This window comes from Rhinoderma darwinii, chromosome 6 (genome assembly GCF_050947455.1).
Source record: "Rhinoderma darwinii isolate aRhiDar2 chromosome 6, aRhiDar2.hap1, whole genome shotgun sequence".
Classification (NCBI taxonomy): domain Eukaryota; kingdom Metazoa; phylum Chordata; class Amphibia; order Anura; family Rhinodermatidae; genus Rhinoderma; species Rhinoderma darwinii.
Genome location: NC_134692.1, coordinates 142,326,971 through 142,338,783, shown reverse-complemented (window position 1 = coordinate 142,338,783; position 11,813 = coordinate 142,326,971). Strand labels below are relative to the sequence as shown.

The window sequence follows — 11,813 nt, the reverse complement described above, 5'->3', positions numbered from 1 at the left end:
CATCACACAGCAACAATGTATCCTCTCCCTGCAGTATATACATCACTATATATCATCACCCAGCAACAATGTATCCTCTCCCTGCAGTATATACATCACTATATATCATCACCCGGCAACAATGTATCCTCTCCCTGCAGTATATACATCACTATATATCATCACCCGGCAACAATGTATCCTCTCCCTGCAGTATATGCATCACTATATATCATCACACAGCAACAATATATCCTCTCCCTGCAGTATATACATCACTATATATCATCACCCAGCAACAATGTATCCTCTCCCTGCAGTATATACATCACTATATATCATCACCCAGCAACAATGTATCCTCTCCCTGCAGTATATACATCACTATATATCACCCAGCAACAATGTATCCTCTCCCTGCAGTATATACATCACTATATATCATCACACAGCAACAATGTATCCTCTCCCTGCAGTATATACATCACTATATATCATCACCCAGCAACAATGTATCCTCTCCCTGCAGTATATACATCACTATATATCATCACCCAGCAACAATGTATCCTCTCCCTGCAGTATATACATCACTATATATCATCACACAGCAACAATGTATCCTCTCCCTGCAGTATATACATCACTATATACAATCACACAGCAACAATGTATCCTCTCCCTGCAGTATATACATCACTATATATCATCACCCAGCAACAATGTATCCTCTCCCTGCAGTATATACATCACTATATATCATCACACAGCAACAATGTATCCTCTCCCTTCAGTATATACATCACTATATATCATCACACAGCAACAATGTATCCTCTCCCTGCAGTATATACATCACTATATATCATCACCCAGCAACAATATATCCTCTCCCTGCAGTATATACATCACTATATATCATCACCCAGCAACAATGTATCCTCTACCTGCAGTATATACATCACTATATATCATCACCCAGCAACAATGTATCCTCTCCCTGCAGTATATATATCACACAGCAACAATGTATCCTCTCCCTGCAGTATATACATCACTATATATCATCACACAGCAACAATGTATCCTCTCCCTGCAGTATATACATCACTATATATCATCACCCAGCAACAATGTATCCTCTCCCTGCAGTATATACATCACTATATATCATCACCCAGCAACAATGTATCCTCTACCTGCAGTATATACATCACTATATATCATCACCCAGCAACAATGTATCCTCTCCCTGCAGTATATATATCACACAGCAACAATGTATCCTCTCCCTGCAGTATATACATCACTATATATCATCACACAGCAACAATGTATCCTCTCCCTGCAGTATATACATCACTATATATCATCACCCAGCAACCATGTATCCTCTCCCTGCAGTATATATATCACACAGCAACAATGTATCCTCTCCCTGCAGTATATACATCACTATATATCATCACACAGCAACAATGTATCCTCTCCCTGCAGTATATATATCACACAGCAACAATGTATCCTCTCCCTGCAGTATATATATCACCCAGCAACAATGTATCCTCTCCCTGCAGTATATACATCACTATATATCATCACACAGCAACAATGTATCCTCTCCCTGCAGTATATACATCACTATATATCATCACCCAGCAACAATGTATCCTCTCCCTGCAGTATATACATCACTATATATCATCACCCAGCAACAATGTATCCTCTCCCTGCAGTATATACATCACTATATATCATCACCCAGCAACAATGTATCCTCTCCCTGCAGTATATACATCACTATATATCATCACACAGCAACAATGTATCCTCTCCCTGCAGTATATACATCACTATATATCATCACCCAGCAACAATGTATCCTCTCCCTGCAGTATATACATCACTATATATCACCCAGCAACAATGTATCCTCTCCCTGCAGTATATACATCACTATATATCATCACCCAGCAACAATGTATCCTCTACCTGCAGTATATACATCACTATATATCATCACACAGCAACAATATATCCTCTCCCTGCAGTATATACATCACTATATATCATCACCCAGCAACAATGTATCCTCTCCCTGCAGTATATACATCACTATATATCATCACCCAGCAACAATGTATCCTCTCCCTGCAGTATATACATCACTATATATCATCACCCAGCAACAATGTATCCTCTCCCTGCAGTATATACATCACTATATATCATCACCCAGCAACAATGTATCCTCTCCCTGCAGTATATACATCACTATATATCATCACCCAGCAACAATGTATCCTCTCCCTGCAGTATATACATCACTATATATCATCACCCAGCAACAATGTATCCCCTCCCTGCAGTATATACATCACTATATATCATCACACAGCAACAATGTATCCCCTCCCTGCAGTATATACATCACTATATATCATCACCCAGCAACAATGTATCCTCTCCCTGCAGTATATACATCACTATATATCACCCAGCAACAATGTATCCTCTCCCTGCAGTATATACATCACTATATACCATCACACAGCAACAATGTATCCTCTCCCTGCAGTATATACATCACTATATATCATCACCCAGCAACAATGTATCCTCTCCCTGCAGTATATACATCACTATATATCATCACCCAGCAACAATGTATCCTCTCCCTGCAGTATATATCATCACACAGCAACAATGTATCCTCTCCCTGCAGTATATACATCACTATATATCATCACCCAGCAACAATGTATCCTCTCCCTGCAGTATATACATCACTATATATCATCACCCAGCAACAATGTATCCTCTCCCTGCAGTATATACATCACTATATATCATCACCCAGCAACAATGTATCCTCTCCCTGCAGTATATACATCACTATATATCATCACCCAGCAACAATGTATCCTCTCCCTGCAGTATATACATCACTATATATCATCACCCAGCAACAATGTATCCTCTCCCTGCAGTATATACATCACTATATATCATCACCCAGCAACAATGTATCCTCTCCCTGCAGTATATACATCACTATATATCATCACCCGGCAACAATGTATCCTCTCCCTGCAGTATATACATCACTATATATCACCCAGCAACAATGTATCCTCTCCCTGCAGTATATACATCACTATATATCATCACCCAGCAACAATGTATCCTCTCCCTGCAGTATATACATCACTATATATCATAACCCAGCAACAATGTATCCTCTCCCTGCAGTATATACATCACTATATATCATCACCCGGCAACAATGTATCCTCTCCCTGCAGTATATACATCACTATATATCATCACCCAGCAACAATGTATCCTCTCCCTGCAGTATATACATCACTATATATCATCACACAGCAACAATGTATCCTCTCCCTGCAGTATATACATCACTATATATCATCACCCGGCAACAATGTATCCTCTCCCTGCAGTATATACATCACTATATATCATCACACAGCAACAATGTATCCTCTCCCTGCAGTATATACATCACTATATATCATCACCCAGCAACAATGTATCCTCTCCCTGCAGTATATACATCACTATATATCATCACCCAGCAACAATGTATCCTCTCCCTTCAGTATATACATCACTATATATCATCACCCAGCAACAATGTATCCTCTCCCTGCAGTATATACATCACTATATATCATCACACAGCAACAATGTATCCTCTACCTGCAGTATATACATCACTATATATCATCACCCAGCAACACTGTATCCTCTCCCTGCAGTATATATCATCACCCGGCAACAATGTATCCTCTCCCTGCAGTATATACATCACTATATATCATCACCCAGCAACAATGTATCCTCTCCCTGCAGTATATATATCACCCAGCAACAATGTATCCTCTCCCTGCAGTATATACATCACTATATATCATCACCCGGCAACAATGTATCCTCTCCCTGCAGTATATACATCACTATATATCATCACACAGCAACAATGTATCCTCTCCCTGCAGTATATACATCACTATATATCATCACCCAGCAACAATGTATCCTCTCCCTGCAGTATATACATCACTATATATCACCCAGCAACAATGTATCCTCTCCCTGCAGTATATATCATCACCCGGCAACAATGTATCCTCTCCCTGCAGTATATACATCACTATATATCATCACCCAGCAACAATGTATCCTCTCCCTGCAGTATATATATCACCCAGCAACAATGTATCCTCTCCCTGCAGTATATACATCACTATATATCATCACCCGGCAACAATGTATCCTCTCCCTGCAGTATATACATCACTATATATCATCACCCAGCAACAATGTATCCTCTCCCTGCAGTATATACATCACTATATATCACCCAGCAACAATGTATCCTCTCCCTGCAGTATATACATCACTATATATCACCCAGCAACAATGTATCCTCTCCTTGCAGTATATACATCACTATATATCATCACCCAGCAACAATGTATCCTCTCCCTGCAGTATATACATCACTATATATCATCACACAGCAACAATGTATCCTCTCCCTGCAGTATATACATCACTATATATCATCACCCAGCAACAATGTATCCTCTCCCTGCAGTATATACATCACTATATATCATCACCCAGCAACAATGTATCCTCTCCCTGCAGTATATACATCACTATATATCATCACCCAGCAACAATATATCCTCTCCCTGCAGTATATACATCACTATATATCACCCAGCAACAATGTATCCTCTCCCTGCAGTATATACATCACTATATATCATCACACAGCAACAATGTATCCTCTCCCTGCAGTATATACATCACTATATATCATCACCCAGCAACAATGTATCCTCTCCCTGCAGTATATACATCACTATATATCATCACCCAGCAACAATGTATCCTCTCCCTGCAGTATATACATCACTATATATCATCACACAGCAACAATGTATCCTCTCCCTGCAGTATATACATCACTATATATCATCACCCAGCAACAATGTATCCTCTCCCTGCAGTATATATCATCACACAGCAACAATGTATCCTCTCCCTGCAGTATATACATCACTATATATCATCACCCAGCAACAATGTATCCTCTCCCTGCAGTATATGCATCACTATATATCATCACACAGCAACAATGTATCCTCTCCCTGCAGTATATACATCACTATATATCATCACCCAGCAACAATGTATCCTCTCCCTGCAGTATATACATCACTATATATCATCACCCAGCAACAATGTATCCTCTCCCTGCAGTATATACATCACTATATATCATCACACAGCAACAATGTATCCTCTCCCTGCAGTATATACATCACTATATATCATCACCCAGCAACAATGTATCCTCTCCCTGCAGTATATACATCACTATATATCATCACCCAGCAACAATGTATCCTCTCCCTGCAGTATATACATCACTATATATCATCACCCGGCAACAATGTATCCTCTCCCTGCAGTATATACATCACTATATATCATCACCCGGCAACAATGTATCCTCTCCCTGCAGTATATACATCACTATATATCATCACCCAGCAACAATGTATCCTCTCCCTGCAGTATATACATCACTATATATCATCACCCAGCAACAATGTATCCTCTCCCTGCAGTATATACATCACTATATATCATCACACAGCAACAATATATCCTCTCCCTGCAGTATATACATCACTATATATCATCACCCAGCAACAATGTATCCTCTCCCTGCAGTATATACATCACTATATATCATCACCCAGCAACAATGTATCCTCTCCCTGCAGTATATACATCACTATATATCATCACCCAGCAACAATGTATCCTCTCCCTGCAGTATATACATCACTATATATCATCACCCAGCAACAATGTATCCTCTCCCTGCAGTATATACATCACTATATATCATCACCCGGCAACAATGTATCCTCTCCCTGCAGTATATATATCACCCAGCAACAATGTATCCTCTCCCTGCAGTATATACATCACTATATATCACCCAGCAACAATGTATCCTCTCCCTGCAGTATATACATCACTATATATCATCACCCAGCAACAATGTATCCTCTCCCTGCAGTATATACATCACTATATATCATCACCCAGCAACAATGTATCCTCTCCCTGCAGTATATACATCACTATATATCATCACACAGCAACAATGTATCCTCTCCCTGCAGTATATACATCACTATATATCATCACCCGGCAACAATGTATCCTCTCCCTGCAGTATATACATCACTATATATCATCACCCGGCAACAATGTATCCTCTCCCTGCAGTATATACATCACTATATATCATCACACAGCAACAATGTATCCTCTACCTGCAGTATATACATCACTATATATCATCACCCAGCAACAATGTATCCTCTCCCTGCAGTATATATCATCACCCGGCAACAATGTATCCTCTCCCTGCAGTATATACATCACTATATATCATCACCCAGCAACAATGTATCCTCTCCCTGCAGTATATATATCACCCAGCAACAATGTATCCTCTCCCTGCAGTATATACATCACTATATATCACCCAGCAACAATGTATCCTCTCCCTGCAGTATATACATCACTATATACCATCACACAGCAACAATGTATCCTCTCCCTGCAGTATATACATCACTATATATCATCACCCAGCAACAATGTATCCTCTCCCTGCAGTATATACATCACTATATATCATCACCCAGCAACAATGTATCCTCTCCCTGCAGTATATATCATCACACAGCAACAATGTATCCTCTCCCTGCAGTATATACATCACTATATATCATCACCCAGCAACAATGTATCCTCTCCCTGCAGTATATGCATCACTATATATCATCACACAGCAACAATGTATCCTCTCCCTGCAGTATATACATCACTATATATCATCACCCAGCAACAATGTATCCTCTCCCTGCAGTATATACATCACTATATATCATCACCCAGCAACAATGTATCCTCTCCCTGCAGTATATACATCACTATATATCATCACCCAGCAACAATGTATCCTCTCCCTGCAGTATATACATCACTATATATCATCACCCAGCAACAATGTATCCTCTCCCTGCAGTATATACATCACTATATATCATCACCCAGCAACAATGTATCCTCTCCCTGCAGTATATACATCACTATATATCATCACCCGGCAACAATGTATCCTCTCCCTGCAGTATATACATCACTATATATCATCACCCAGCAACAATGTATCCTCTCCCTGCAGTATATACATCACTATATATCATCACCCAGCAACAATGTATCCTCTCCCTGCAGTATATACATCACTATATATCATCACCCAGCAACAATGTATCCTCTCCCTGCAGTATATACATCACTATATATCATCACCCAGCAACAATGTATCCTCTCCCTGCAGTATATACATCACTATATATCATCACCCAGCAACAATGTATCCTCTCCCTTCAGTATATACATCACTATATATCATCACCCAGCAACAATGTATCCTCTCCCTGCAGTATATACATCACTATATATCATCACACAGCAACAATGTATCCTCTACCTGCAGTATATACATCACTATATATCATCACCCAGCAACAATGTATCCTCTCCCTGCAGTATATATCATCATCCGGCAACAATGTATCCTCTCCCTGCAGTATATACATCACTATATATCATCACCCAGCAACAATGTATCCTCTCCCTGCAGTATATATATCACCCAGCAACAATGTATCCTCTCCCTGCAGTATATACATCACTATATATCATCACCCGGCAACAATGTATCCTCTCCCTGCAGTATATACATCACTATATATCATCACCCAGCAACAATGTATCCTCTCCCTGCAGTATATACATCACTATATATCATCACCCGGCAACAATGTATCCTCTCCCTGCAGTATATACATCACTATATATCATCACCCAGCAACAATGTATCCTCTCCCTGCAGTATATACATCACTATATATCACCCAGCAACAATGTATCCTCTCCCTGCAGTATATACATCACTATATATCACCCAGCAACAATGTATCCTCTCCCTGCAGTATATACATCACTATATATCACCCAGCAACAATGTATCCTCTCCTTGCAGTATATACATCACTATATATCATCACCCAGCAACAATGTATCCTCTCCCTGCAGTATATACATCACTATATATCATCACCCAGCAACAATGTATCCTCTCCCTGCAGTATATACATCACTATATATCATCACCCAGCAACAATGTATCCTCTCCCTGCAGTATATACATCACTATATATCATCACCCAGCAACAATATATCCTCTCCCTGCAGTATATACATCACTATATATCATCCAGCAACAATGTATCCTCTCCCTGCAGTATATACATCACTATATATCATCACACAGCAACAATGTATCCTCTCCCTGCAGTATATACATCACTATATATCATCACCCAGCAACAATGTATCCTCTCCCTGCAGTATATACATCACTATATATCATCACCCAGCAACAATGTATCCTCTCCCTGCAGTATATACATCACTATATATCATCACACAGCAACAATGTATCCTCTCCCTGCAGTATATACATCACTATATATCATCACCCAGCAACAATGTATCCTCTCCCTGCAGTATATACATCACTATATATCATCACCCAGCAACAATGTATCCTCTCCCTGCAGTATATACATCACTATATATCATCACCCGGCAACAATGTATCCTCTCCCTGCAGTATATACATCACTATATATCATCACCCGGCAACAATGTATCCTCTCCCTGCAGTATATACATCACTATATATCATCACCCAGCAACAATGTATCCTCTCCCTGCAGTATATACATCACTATATATCATCACCCAGCAACAATGTATCCTCTCCCTGCAGTATATACATCACTATATATCATCACACAGCAACAATGTATCCTCTCCCTGCAGTATATACATCACTATATATCATCACCCAGCAACAATGTATCCTCTCCCTGCAGTATATACATCACTATATATCATCACACAGCAACAATGTATCCTCTCCCTGCAGTATATACATCACTATATATCATCACCCAGCAACAATGTATCCTCTCCCTGCAGTATATACATCACTATATATCATCACACAGCAACAATATATCCTCTCCCTGCAGTATATACATCACTATATATCATCACCTGGCAACAATGTATCCTCTCCCTGCAGTATATACATCACTATATATCATCACCCAGCAACAATGTATCCTCTCCCTGCAGTATATACATCACTATATATCACCCAGCAACAATGTATCCTCTCCCTGCAGTATATACATCACTATATATCATCACACAGCAACAATGTATCTTCTCCCTGCAGTATATACATCACTATATATCATCACCCGGCAACAATGTATCCTCTCCCTGCAGTATATAGATCACTATATATCATCACGCAGCAACAATGTATCCTCTCCCTGCAGTATATACATCACTATATATCATCACCCAGCAACAATGTATCCTCTCCCTGCAGTATATACATCACTATATATCATCACCCGGCAACAATGTATCCTCTCCCTGCAGTATATACATCACTATATATCACCCGGCAACAATGTATCCTCTCCCTGCAGTATATACATCACTATATATCATCACCCGGCAACAATGTATCCTCTCCCTGCAGTATATACATCACTATATATCACCCGGCAACAATGTATCCTCTCCCTGCAGTATATACATCACTATATATCATCACCCAGCAACAATGTATCCTCTCCCTGCAGTATATACATCACTATATATCATCACACAGCAACAATGTATCCTCTCCCTGCAGTATATACATCACTATATATCATCACACAGCAACAATATATCCTCTCCCTGCAGTATATACATCACTATATATCATCACCCAGCAACAATGTATCCTCTCCCTGCAGTATATACATCACTATATATCATCACCCAGCAACAATGTATCCTCTCCCTGCAGTATATACATCACTATATATCATCACCCGGCAACAATGTATCCTCTCCCTGCAGTATATACATCACTATATATCATCACCCAGCAACAATGTATCCTCTCCCTGCAGTATATACATCACTATATATCATCACCCGGCAACAATGTATCCTCTCCCTGCAGTATATACATCACTATATATCATCACACGGCAACAATGTATCCTCTCCCTGCAGTATATACATCACTATATATCATCACCCGGCAACAATGTATCCTCTCCCTGCAGTATATACATCACTATATATCATCACCCGGCAACAATGTATCCTCTCCCTGCAGTATATACATCACTATATATCATCACCCAGCAACAATGTATCCTCTCCCTGCAGTATATACATCACTATATATCATCACACAGCAACAATGTATCCTCTCCCTGCAGTATATACATCACTATATATCATCACCCAGCAACAATGTATCCTCTCCCTGCAGTATATACATCACTATATATCACCCAGCAACAATGTATCCTCTCCCTGCAGTATATACATCACTATATATCATCACACAGCAACAATGTATCCTCTCCCTGCAGTATATACATCACTATATATCATCACCCAGCAACAATGTATCCTCTCCCTGCAGTATATACATCACTATATATCACCCAGCAACAATGTATCCTCTCCCTGCAGTATATACATCACTATATATCACCCAGCAACAATGTATCCTCTCCCTGCAGTATATACATCACTATATATCATCACCCAGCAACAATGTATCCTCTCCCTGCAGTATATACATCACTATATATCATCACCCGGCAACAATGTATCCTCTCCCTGCAGTATATACATCACTATATATCATCACCCGGCAACAATGTATCCTCTCCTGCAGTATATACATCACTATATATCATCACCCAGCAACAATGTATCCTCTCCCTGCAGTATATACATCACTATATATCATCACCCAGCAACAATGTATCCTCTCCCTGCAGTATATACATCACTATATATCATCACACAGCAACAATGTATCCTCTCCCTGCAGTATATACATCACTATATATCATCACCCAGCAACAATGTATCCTCTCCCTGCAGTATATACATCACTATATATCATCACCCAGCAACAATGTATCCTCTCCCTGCAGTATATACATCACTATATATCATCACCCGGCAACAATGTATCCTCTCCCTGCAGTATATACATCACTATATATCATCACCCAGCAACAATGTATCCTCTCCCTGCAGTATATACATCACTATATATCATCACCCGGCAACAATGTATCCTCTCCCTGCAGTATATACATCACTATATATCATCACACAGCAACAATGTATCCTCTCCCTGCAGTATATACATCACTATATATCATCACCCGGCAACAATGTATCCTCTCCCTGCAGTATATACATCACTATATATCATCACCCAGCAACAATGTATCCTCTCCCTGCAGTATATACATCACTATATATCAATTTTCCATGTGACATCACAGTTACATTCGCTGCCATTGATTGGGACGACTATGACGACCGTGATCACCTGAGATCCTCTGATTGGCTGAAGCTTTGATAATTCGTAGCTCCTGGCGATCTTTGACTTGTGCGCTTGTTCTCTTAGGGTCTCCAGAGGGGAAAACATAGAAGACTAAATGTGGGTTTTGATTGACACGCCCGGAGTGATCGCATTTACACCCAGCAATTTGCCGATTTTTGCGGTGTAAACTTTTCGTCTCCTTGAA

General features: G+C 39.8%; 1 protein-coding gene across 1 annotated transcript in view; it reads left to right on the top strand.

The window, feature by feature from the left end:
* LOC142656537 (nmrA-like family domain-containing protein 1) overlaps positions 1 to 11,813 on the top strand; it is a 396,968-nt gene that overhangs the window by 24,916 nt on the left and 360,239 nt on the right. The window lies entirely within an intron of this gene.